Genomic DNA, 11,841 nt, shown 5'->3' with positions numbered 1-11,841 from the left:
CCTGAAGCAAAGTTCTTAACCTGAAGCACAATTTCTGGGTTAGCGGAGGCTGTAACCTGAAGCATATGTAACCCGAGGTACCACTGTATTTGAGTTTAGCTGCCATACCGTTCAGCACTTTACTTAACCAAGCCCAATCCTTTTCTGCCTTGCTAATTTGGTGTCCTGTCTGCTGCTTAGTTTACTTGCTGTCAAAATGTCTCTGGTTTTTTGTTTTTGTTTTTTTTTTAATAAAAAAGAATGTGTGCCCTCCCCCCAAGAAAAAGGCGAACAAACTTCGAGACTGCTTCAGGAACCCAAAATCCTCAGAAATGGCACCTCATTACATGGAAGCCCAGAGGCAGCCTTTATAGCCCAAAGAAGACTGGTGGGTTTCCTGCTGGCAGATGCCATTTAACAAGCAATCTGCTAGGTTGGAGCTTGCCTTCTGCTTTTAAGTGGGCCCCAGATAAGATCAGAAGCCCCTTGCAATACATAGCCGGAGCTCAAATTGACACAAGGTTATAGCACAAACTAATGTAGAGGTGGAGAGAGAGAGAGAGACTCTGTTTTGGCATCTCCCCTGAATTAATGAAGGTTGCTGGTAATGCGATGTGCTGCTCTTATGAAGATGCTGAGGCACGTGGAGGATTCAAAGAGAGCAAACTGCTCAATATTCGGTCAGACCATCAGTCCTTCGCCGCCTTCTTCTTCTTCTTCTTCTTCTTCTTCTTCTTCTTCTTCTTCTTCGGCGATCACTTGTAGCCGAGTAAGATTGTCGTCCATAAACATGGTCTTAACAGTGAGTCCGTAAGTGACTGTGGAGACTAATTCTGGATCCACACGTCCTTCCACAGTGGGGACATTGGTTTCTGGGCGGGAGTTGATCATGGTGAGGGTTTGCCAAGGGTGCCTTCCTCTCCGCACGTTTCTCCCTTGCGTCCTGAGTTCGAGTGTCTTCAAAGCCCATGACACCTTTGGTAAAGGCTGTTCTCCAACTGGAACACTTGCAGCCCAGTGTTTCCCAGTTGTTGGTGTTTATACTGTACTACTTTTTTTTAGATTTGCCTTTAGAGAGTCTTTAAAGCTCTTTTGTTGACCACCAGCATTACACTTTCCATTTTTAAGTTCAGAACAGAGGAGTTGCTTTGGAAGACGACAATCAGGTATCTGCACAACATGACCAGTCCAACAAAGTTGATGTGGAAGAATCATTGCTTCAACACTTATTTCACCTACAGAAGCTGAGCAGATCAACCGTCAAATTTTATTTCAGCATTAGTGATGGGATGGTGTTCTCTGCTCAGTGGTGGCTGTCATAGTTGAGATGTCCCAGCCCATGGCCTGGGCACCCCCTAAGCTCAGCGCCCTGTGCAGCAGAACCTGTCAAACTGCCCTAAGTCCACCTCTGTGCCCGTTGAGAGTGGACACTGGCACAATTGCTGGGAAACACAAGCAAGAGAATGTTGTGCTCATATCCTGCCAGAGATGGTCTCCTCATTATGCCCAATGATAGGGCCGGGCCCTGCTGGCTGCAGCTCTCCAGGGTCCCAGAAAAGTGTCATTTTGAACCAGAATGTTTTGCATCCCAAGCGCATGTTCTGTCACTGAGCTAAGAGCCTTCTGGAAAGTAAGTACATAGTTCAAATTGGGGTGTTCAAACATAACATTCAATAGGTGTACAATCTTGTGTACCTGTGTATATACAAATAGTAGAGCTGGACACCCCTACAGTTATTCAAATATAACAATAATAATTTATTACTTGTACCCCACCCATCTGACTGGGTTTCAACTCTGGGCAGCTTCCAACAGAATATAAGGAACACAATGAATCATTACACATTAAAAGCTTCCCGGTACAGGGCTGCCTTCAGATGTCTATGGAGAGTTGTATAGATTTGCTATAAAATAGGAACATTCACACATTACATCTGATAACTGTACAGTCTAATGTCCAATGACAAAAAAAGCTGAACTGTACACAGTTATTCAGGTGTTCGATGAGTGTAAAGTCTGTGCATCTGGGTACACCAATAGTTAAGGCTAGACCTGGATAGATCAGCTGGATAGAGTGGGGTGCTGATAGGTTTCAGGTTCGATCCCCATATTGGACAGCTCCATATTCCTGCGTTGCACTGGGTTGGACTAAATGATCTTCAGGGTCCCTTCCAACTCTACAATCCTATGATTCTATGTACAAATCGACAAGCGTACTCTTTCACAAGCACACCTACATGGCTAGAGAGAGCCTCTTCCTGTCTTCAGCATGAAATGCAGACAAGCCAATGTAAATAAATGACTGTGGCTCCTCATTTGGACCCTGAGTAATTTCCCTGCTTCTTTTCCAAGACATGCGAAAGGAACTGCTCTCCTCTTTCACTTTGCTTTCGTTTCCTGGGGCTGGAGACCAGTGCCAAAAGCAGGATCTGGGGCTCAGCGCCTTATCGCAAATGAAACCCTGTTTCAGTTTATCAAAAGAACAGTAGGTGAGACATTAGCACAGTGAATAAATATTCACACTTCACCGCTTCTCTGGGATTGCTCCCTGTTAAGCAGATTTCGATCTTGTAGAATGCAGGAAAAGAGACTGTTGATATTCTTTAAACATATATTGGGACATCCCTGTTTCCTTGTAAAGTATCCCATGCGTGCGTTTATAGCAGTGCAGTAATTAAGACAGAAATCGCTTCAGGATGTTTGATGTTTAAAGCTCCCAAATAAAAGAAGGAAGAACGTGCCTCACGCTAGCCAAGATTCCTGTTATTTTTGATCACGTAGAAGACATTTACATTAACGATGGTGGATCAGAATACTAAGTTTTCCGGTATGCAATATTCAGCTGTGTTGCGATTTGTACCATTTCCCTGAGAAGGTCTTACCTGGTTTCAGGGCCGGCCAGTCCATGAGGTAAACTGAGGCAGATGCCTCAGGTGACAGAATCCAAGGGGAACCTCTACTGGTGCGCTCCCTGCCTCCACTACCAGAGAAGCTTTGTGGCGGATTCTGGGTTAGAGCAAAATCTCGCAACGGCCCTGCAGCATCTCAAGAGAGCTCTGTGAAATCATGTGGAGGCCTCGTGTGACCGTCCCAAGGCCCTGGTAAGCAAGTCAGAACTTGCAGACCTTGCAGTGTTGCTGGGTCTCATGGTGTGCTTCGCAAGACATGACAGCCAGCTGACGATCAGGCCTTGCAGAGCCCTTTGCATGGCACTCTGAACAGGGTTTTACTGGGCGATTCCCTGCAAAATCAGACAATTGCCCGCAAGCGGCCTTTCAGCTGTGTTGTTGTTAAGATTTGTGTACTGCCCTATGTCCATAGATCTCAGGGTGGTTCACAACAATATAATTTACCTGCTCCACACCTGACACCATACATAGCAATAGTTGTAGATGGCTGAAATTGCCTTGAAGGCCAATTGCAAGGTGGAATTAGACCCATGTGTTCGCCTTCCTGCCTTATAAAAAGGTTTCCCAGTTTCTACCACCATCACCAGGTGGGGTGAAGGGAATAGAAAGTGAGGCAAGGCTCAAGGGCTTGTGACTGTCACATCCTACATTTCTTCAACATTGGACTGGTCATGTTGTGCGGATGCCTGATGATCGTCTTCCAAAGCAACTCCTCTATTCTGAACATAAAAATGGAAAGCGTAATGCTGATGGGCTACCAAAGAGGTTTAAAGACTCTCTCAAGGCAAATCTTTAAAAAATGTAGTATAAACACTGACAACTGGGAAACAGTGGCCTGCAAGAACTCCAATTGGAGAACAGCCTTTACCAAAGGTGTCATGGGCTTTGAAGACGCTCAGACTCAGGATGAAAGGAAGAAACAGGCTAAGAGGAAGGCACGCTTGGCAAACCCTCACCGTGATCAACTCCCGCTTGGAAACCTCAGTCCTCACTGTGGAAGGACGTCTGGATCCAGAATTGGCCTCCACAGTCACTTATGGTCTCACTGTTAAAACCGTGATTATGGAAGAGAATCTTACTCAGCTACGAGGGATCGCCAAAGAAAGAGAAGACATTTTAGATTAGCTGTTGCAGATGAGCTGTAGGCAGTGGTATAGCATGGAGGACTACAGAGGTGGTTGACCCAGGTGCAAAATTGTTAGGGGCACAGTATTTAAACACCTGGTGCTGCCTCAAGACAGCTGTGTACTTCTGTCACAGGGCTCTGTTGAAAACGGCTTCTCCATGCAAAGCAGAAAGCGACCTCTCCAGATAACGGAACAACTCTTCTTTTCTTATCTTTGTAGCTACGATCTCTTGGGTGATGCAGACACCATTAGGCAGTTGAATGCGCATGCATATTCTGTCTGTTTCCCAACCAGCAACCCACCCCCTATGCACAGCCCCAGGTGCTCACAACCCATGCTGTACACCACTGGCTGTAAGGTTCTCCTTTTGGTAGCAGTTGTAGGACTCTTGGTGTTGACATTTCTATTTCACCTTAAGGAACAGGTATGTGGAATTGTTGCATTTCACATGTCTCTTTACATTCCAGCACAGTATGCTGGGAACTTCCGTTTGTGCATAGCTTTTGCTTTGGCTGTTCTCTCCGAGATGACATGAGAGAGAGACAACATGTTTCTTTGTTCTGATTTACGTTTAATAAATCTGTAGCTGTAGCATGACTTACGCCTCACGCCTACTTCTAGGTGCGCAGTACACTCTGCTGATTGTGTGCCCTGGCTTTTGAAGTTCGGGTCGCTGATTTACGTCGGAGCATGGGCCAATGGAAGGAGACGTCTGAGCTGGGCTTGCCAGCTGGCCCCCCAACCGCTCTGCATGTTGACACTTTGAACATCTAGCTTCAGCCTAGGAATCAAATGCAGACTAGAAACTGCATTCTCATTGTGCTCTGCTGTGCATCCGTTGGCCAACTCAAGACCCTCTACCATTTGCTAAATGCTTTTAGTATAGTTCTGTGTCGTTATCAGGGAGAATACTAACATATCCTATATGCGTGTGGAGAAGGCTAGAACATGTTATGCTCTTCCAGTGCAAAAAAAAAACACTTTAAAACTGAAGGCAGAAACCACCCCTGGGTATCCTCTACAGAAGCCCGCAGCAATTATTCCAAACCACGCTCTTATCATGGTATTTCTCTCTCCTCTCCTTCCCATCCCAAGGCAAACTATAAGCCCCCTCCACTTTGCAGATCTCTCTCCTTTCAAAGGCAGGAAACATTTTCTCACTACCTCCCCCCCGCCTTTTTCAACTTTTTCTCTCATTTGATTGTCACTTGGCTGAAATATAAAGAGCATTACAGCTTGTGGGAATACCAATTAGAGCTAATTATAACCTGACTGATCTGCCTTAGCATGAGAATGCCTCATCAAATGATTTTCTCTCTCTTTCTTTCTCTCTCTCTTTCTCTTCAGCACACATGTACATTTACAGACTAGCTTCATTTTCTGCTCCACAGACTCAACCACAGTCACTGCCACCGTCTGAAGCAGGTGCACATTTGGGAATATTCACATACAACTGTCACATAAAAACTGCCTCCAGCAAAATTCCAAGGTGGCAGTTGGATAATGACTAGGGGAGGTCCAAACACATCTCCTTCTGAGCCAAACAACAACAACAACAATAATAATTTCTTATTTATACCCCGCCCATCTGGCTGGGCTTCTCCAGCCACTCTGGGTGGCTTCCAAAAATATATATATTAAAATACTGTAATACACCAAACATTAAAAGCTTCCCTAAACAGGGCTGCCTTCAGATGTCTTCTAAAAGTCTGGTAGTTGTTGCTCTCTTTGACATCTGGTGGGAGGGCATTCCGCAGGGCGGGTGCCACTACCAAGAAGGCCCTCTGCCTGGTTCCCTGTAACTTGGCTTCTCGCAGTGAGGGAACCATCAGAAGGCCCTCGGTGCTGGACCTCAGTGTCTGGGCTGAACGATGGGAGTGGAGACGCTCCTTCAGATATACTGGGCCGAGGCCGTTAAGGCTTTAAAGGTCAGCACCAACACTTTGAATTGTGCTCAGAAACATACTGGGAGCCAATGTAGGTCTTTCAAGACCGTTGTTATATGGTCTCGGCGGCCGCTCCCAGTCACCAGTCTGGCTGCCGCGTTCTGGATTAGTTGTAGTTTCCGGGTCACCTTCAAAGGTAGCCCCACATAGAGAGCATTGCAGTAGTCCAAATGGAAGATAACCAGAGCATGCACCACTCTGGCGAGGCAGTCCACAGGCAGATAGGGTCTCAGTCTGCGTACCAGGTGGAGCTGGTAAACAGCTGCCCTGGACACGGATTTGACCTGTCCCTCCATGGACAGCTGTGAGTCCAAAATGACTCCCAGGCTGCGCACCTGCCACACTTACCCACAGCATCTTAGAATCATGAGATTTTAGATTTGGGCGGGACCATGAGGGTCATCTAGGCCAATCGCCTGTAATGCAGGAATCCTTTGCCCAATGTGGGACTCGAACCTGCGACTTTGAGATTAAGAGTGTCTCTGCCTTGCTGCATTTGAACACCGGGTTGTTTGTTGGGCTTCATCCAGGGCACCTCAGCTGTTCAACTGCATCACTTGTTTCTGAAAACACTATTGTTCCGACAGGCTTTCCCAGATGGATAAATGGGTCTGGATCTATACAGATAAAATAAACACGACAGGAAGAAACGTTGTAAGAGCTCTTTACTGAAAATCCCATTGGCGACAGATTGCTGCTCTACAGCGCCATCCGGTGTCACATGTTTATAATGCAATTATAATGATGTATTTGGCTAGTGTAGCTGAGTCCCGTGTGTGTCCATTTGTTAGGGTTTTTTAAATGGAGCTGTTGTTCTTTGTGTTTTTAACTATTTTATGTGTAAATTGCCTTGAGATGGTGGTTTAGAAAGCAATTGATAAATCAACTGTAGCAATAATAATATTATTTTTCTCCAAAGTCTAAACTCAACTTAACTGGTTTATATCAAAATATATGCTTGCGTTGTTTTAATTAGGAAAATTTTACCCCTCTGCTTACCCACATACATTAATTTATTTAAACCATTTTTTTTTACCCTACTCTTTAGCAAAAAAAAAGACTCTATGAGCAACTTACAAATATTGGTGGCAATGTCAGTCCTTGCCTTTCAGCTTGTGGATGGTGGTGGGGAGTCATGACATGCAAGGAAAAAGGGATACGGAGGGAAGAGAGAGGAAAGCAAGCTCATCACAGGAGTGCTTAAAGCTGCAGTTCTTCTAACAGGCAGATGGGATGGAAATAGTTCAGGTACCTTGGTGACAACTGAAGGAGGATCTGGCAGCAGAAGCGGTGGAAGATTCCTACTTCGCCACTCTGTTTCTCTGCTTTGCAGCACAATGATTTTGTGTAAGATGCGCTGGTGTGGTGGTGATTTTTTAAAAAGGGATATAAATTATATAAAGTTCTAGTTTCTTGTCTAAAGAGCTAAACAATTGCCTGTAGAAAGTGGATCTGTAGTGTTACTGAAGAGTTGTAACCCTCTCTTAATAAGTGGGGAAAGAGCTAATTATTTGTTTCCAAAGCAAACGTGCACCTTATCCTTAATTTAGCGAAAATACCAAGCAAGGGGAAACAGACTGAAACCAGAAAGCTCATGAAAGGAAACCTTCAGCTAAAAAGAGCTTGAGTTGATGTAATGGGAATTGGGGGTTGCTCGTGCGTAAGTTGCCGCCACTCTCGGCGAGGTTGCCTGGATAAACCTTCTCCTGGCTGGACAGCCCTGATTCCGCGTCTGTCTCAGTCACTGGCAGAATCCGTCAGTGGGCATTTCCTGAACTTCTTCCAACATAAAAGTTCCTTGATGGATAGTCTCCGCCTAGCCTCCCTGCGCGGAAGTCTTCTGCGCAGGGTGGGTGTGGGCAGTGGAAGACCCGTACTCTCCTCGCTAGTCTCTGGTGAAGAGTCCTGGAGCCAACTCTCCGAAGCCTGCCTCTGCCCGCCTTTCTCCCTGGTGTAACGCTGATTACCTTCCCCGGTAGCTGAGTCCCCTCCTTTCCTGCTGGGACCTTCTCCGGCATCGCTTGGGAGTCCTTCCTCCACTCCTGGCTGCGACGGCAGTTCCCTGACAGTTGATATCGGCATTCTGCAGAATGAAGAGGGTAGATGGAGACAATAGCACTCTGGATTGTACCATTTCGGACTGTGGGGGTGGCACAGGTTTGTCTCAATACGAGAGCTCCATCAAAATGTCTCAAAAGACATTTTTCCCCCTGAGATTTTTTCCTGAGTTTTTTATTTTTCTCAACCCCTTTCCTGCCCCCAGCCACAGAAAAAAAATATTTAGGGGCTCTTCCTCCCAAAAAAAGATTATCCACAGCTTTCTTTAAAAATGGTGGCCTCCACTCCACTTCCACAGTGCCCATAGGTAATACTAGGACTGGAGAATGCTTGTGTGTATAGCTGAAAGGGTTTAACTGAAATATTCCACTGAAGCTAAGGGTGCGTTTAACTTTAAATCACATGGGAGGTTATTGAATTGCAAATCATCATCTTGGGGAGCTGGTCTTTGGTCTTTTGTTCCCAGTCAGAGTAGGAGTAAGATGTGATAATGAAACTATCCAGGAGCTGCATGGCCTTAGCCAGGATGCAGGATATTGCAGGCTAGAATGGGGGATAGACAGAATTTTGATATCAAAAGTTTAAAGTTATTTTTAAGATGCTGAGCTTGTGCTGGACATGCACAATATATTGTACAACTGTTTGGATGTATCATTTGCTGTTTTTACTTTGTTCTGTTTTGAAGAAAGTTCTGCAAGTACAGCTTTGAATCAAATACTTATGGGTCTGGACAATGTTTTATTCCAAAAGGAGTCAGCTTTTATGTAACCAGTTGCTTCATCCTGCACAATATTAATGTCTGAAATCAGAGAGGCGGGGCAGAGGTTGCTGAGAGTTGGCTGAGCCACACCCACTGGCAACCTGAGCTCAGGTAAATTCTTTCATGCACACAGGTGTGAGTAGGTAACTGTTTATTACAACAATTATTACCATCAATTTATTAATCACCTTCTAAACCACCATGTGATGGCCTGGGAATCTTATTCAGAATCTGAACCTGAGGAGTCCCAGCCTCCAGGGCCGGCTGAGCCAGGGCAGGGGCTTGAATCTGAAGGGCCTGCACCTGTGCCGGAACCTCAGGAGCAGACACCAGATGTATCCACTCCAGCTCCGGAGGTGATCGAGGGCCCATTGCCTGCAGGTGCGCCTCTCCCAGCCCTGTCAGGGGAAGGTGAAGCTGCCTCTGGGTCCAATAACCCTCCAGCCTCTCCTGAGCTGCAGAGGCTCAGGGCAGAGAGGCGGAGGGAACTAAGTTCTCTGAGGAGGAGTGCTCGCCTTAAGGCCAGGAGAGGCAGGTCACCTGTGGGCCAGGACCGCCCCTGGCTTCAGAGGAAATAAAGGCCAGTCAGCCCAGTCCCAGGTTGCGGGAGCAACGTCGTTGGAAACCTGTTTCTGCCAGCACCCAGACCTGTTCTTCCAGAGTTCCTGACCACGCCTGGCTTCTTGCTTTGGACCCCGCTTCGCCCTTTGTGGACAGTCTCCAGATCCTCGACCCAGGACCGGACTCTGACCACGCCTCACAGTAACCTCCCCCCAGGACCAGCACACACCATTTCAAGGTAACTTACACACAATTAAAAACACACATTAAAAATGTATTTAAAACAAGACTAAAACCCCAACAAGCTTATGACACTTGTGGTAAAGATCCACTTATTCAGCTGGGAAAGGCTACTGAAACAAAAATGCCTTCAGCTGTTTCTGGAAAGTGAAGATGGTGGTCACCTGTTGCATCTCAACAGGAATGCTGTTCCACAGAACAGCGTCAGCCCCACTAAATGCCCCACTGCGAGTTACTGCAGAGGGTCTGCTGAGATCTTTGGAACTTGCAGGAGAGACTCTCCCACACACCATAGTGATCTTCAGGGGGTGGGGGCGGTGGGGCGGTAGGATAGCTGCTCTGTGCTTCTTCTATCTAAACCAAATCTCCATTTCCCAATTGTGTGCATATGTTCTACAGATCATAAACATGCTTGCATTGCCTCTTCGGCTATTATCACCAAACTTATACCTGCTGTTTGCATGCGTGACTTAGCCTCAAGACTTCAAAAAAAGAAAATGTGACAATCTCCATTAATAGCGCTGATAATGGGATTCTAGGCAGAGCAGTCTAGGGTGGTAAATGCTGGCATCTCGCAGCTCATGGCAGTGCAAATGCATTTCATTATTCCCCAACTCCTTTCTTCCTTCTCCCTCCTCTGAAGTATTCCATGCTGTGGGACCTGCCCCAGCTTGTCTACTGAGACTGGATTCTCCTGCTTGCACTCTCCATCGATTTAATGCTTGTCATGAGGACTTAGAAAAGATGTAGACAAATGGGATGAAGCAGACAAAGGGTCTTCTCTGTCTATTTCAGCTGACACTATTTCAATTGCAATTAGGCAGAATGCGAATAAGGGCAGTCATATACAGTAGTACCTTGGCTGTCAAACTAAATCCGTTACGGAAGTCCATTCTAGAACCAAAGCGTTCCAAAACCAAGGTCCTTTCCCATCCTTTCCCATAGACAGTATGGGACCTACATCCTTTCCCATAGAAAGTAATGCAAAATGAATTAATCCTTCCCAGACTTTTAAAAACAGCAATTTAACAGCAATTTATCTAACAAGACCATTGATCCATAAAATAAAAGCAATAAACAATGTACTGCAGTCACACAATCAATCAGTAGCTGAACTGGCTTCCACACAGTCACAAAAACAAAACAAAAAGAGCTGCAAAAACAAAAAACCCAAAATAAATAGCAAAAACAGACAGACCTCAGTGTAACACTCAAAATGGAAGTGCAACACTCAAAACGGAGCACGTTTGGCTTCTGAAAAAAGGTCGCAAACTGGAACACTTACTTCTGGGTTTGCAGTTTTTGAGTTCCAAATTGTATGAGTACCAAGGTATCACTGTACTAGAGATTCTTCTGCTTTTTAACACTCTCTGTGTGGAGCTATTTCAGACCAGGCTGCTAATGTGAACTGGATATTGTGGATACTATGTACAGTCCTGGTCACCTCACCTAAAAAGGACGTTGTAGAGCTGGAGAAGGTGCTGGAAAAGCTGAGCCAAAAGGATCAAGGCGCTGGAGCAACTTCCCTATGAAGCAAAGTTACTATGTCTGGGGCTTCTTAATTGAGAGATAGGATGAGTAAGAGGACAGATGATAAAAAATTATAAAATTATACATGACATGTAGAAAGTGGCTGGGGGGGAGGGAATCCCTCATCATATTAGAATGAAATCCAATGAAACTGTCACGCCAGCCTCTTCAGGGGAGGAAAAAACTTAAACACGATGCAGACTTCCCAAAAATAGACCAGAGGCAATTGTACTTCATCCAGCAGAGCTTTGCTGCTACTGAGGGCAAGTGAGCATAAATGGTCACAAATCCAATATATTCAGGATTTGCACTGTCCATAAGAAATCCAGTTGTAGCAGACTTCACCTTAACAATGACTTATAATAAGACTATAAAACCATAACACTATAGCATACAGGACAGAACACCAGAATAAAGAGACAGAAAGAGAAAGTGAGTGAGGCCCAGGCTCCTCCTGGTCTTATTATTATAGTCAGCATGACCTTGATAGAAAGGGCAAGTTACAGGGAACCAGGCAGAGGGTCTTCTTGGTAGTGGCACCTGCCCTATGGAATGCCCTCCCACCAGATGTCAAAGAGAAGAACAACTACCAGACTTTTAGAAGACATGTGAAGTCAGCCCTCTTTAGGGAAGCTTTTAATGTTTAACAGACCACTGTATTTTAATACTCTGTTGGAAGCCTCCCAGAGTGGCTGGGGAAGGACTTCCGGAGGCGGCGCAAAACCGTGATG

Source organism: Podarcis raffonei, chromosome 10, assembly GCF_027172205.1.
Source record: "Podarcis raffonei isolate rPodRaf1 chromosome 10, rPodRaf1.pri, whole genome shotgun sequence".
NCBI lineage: Eukaryota > Metazoa > Chordata > Lepidosauria > Squamata > Lacertidae > Podarcis > Podarcis raffonei.
This window is presented reverse-complemented; position numbering follows the sequence as displayed.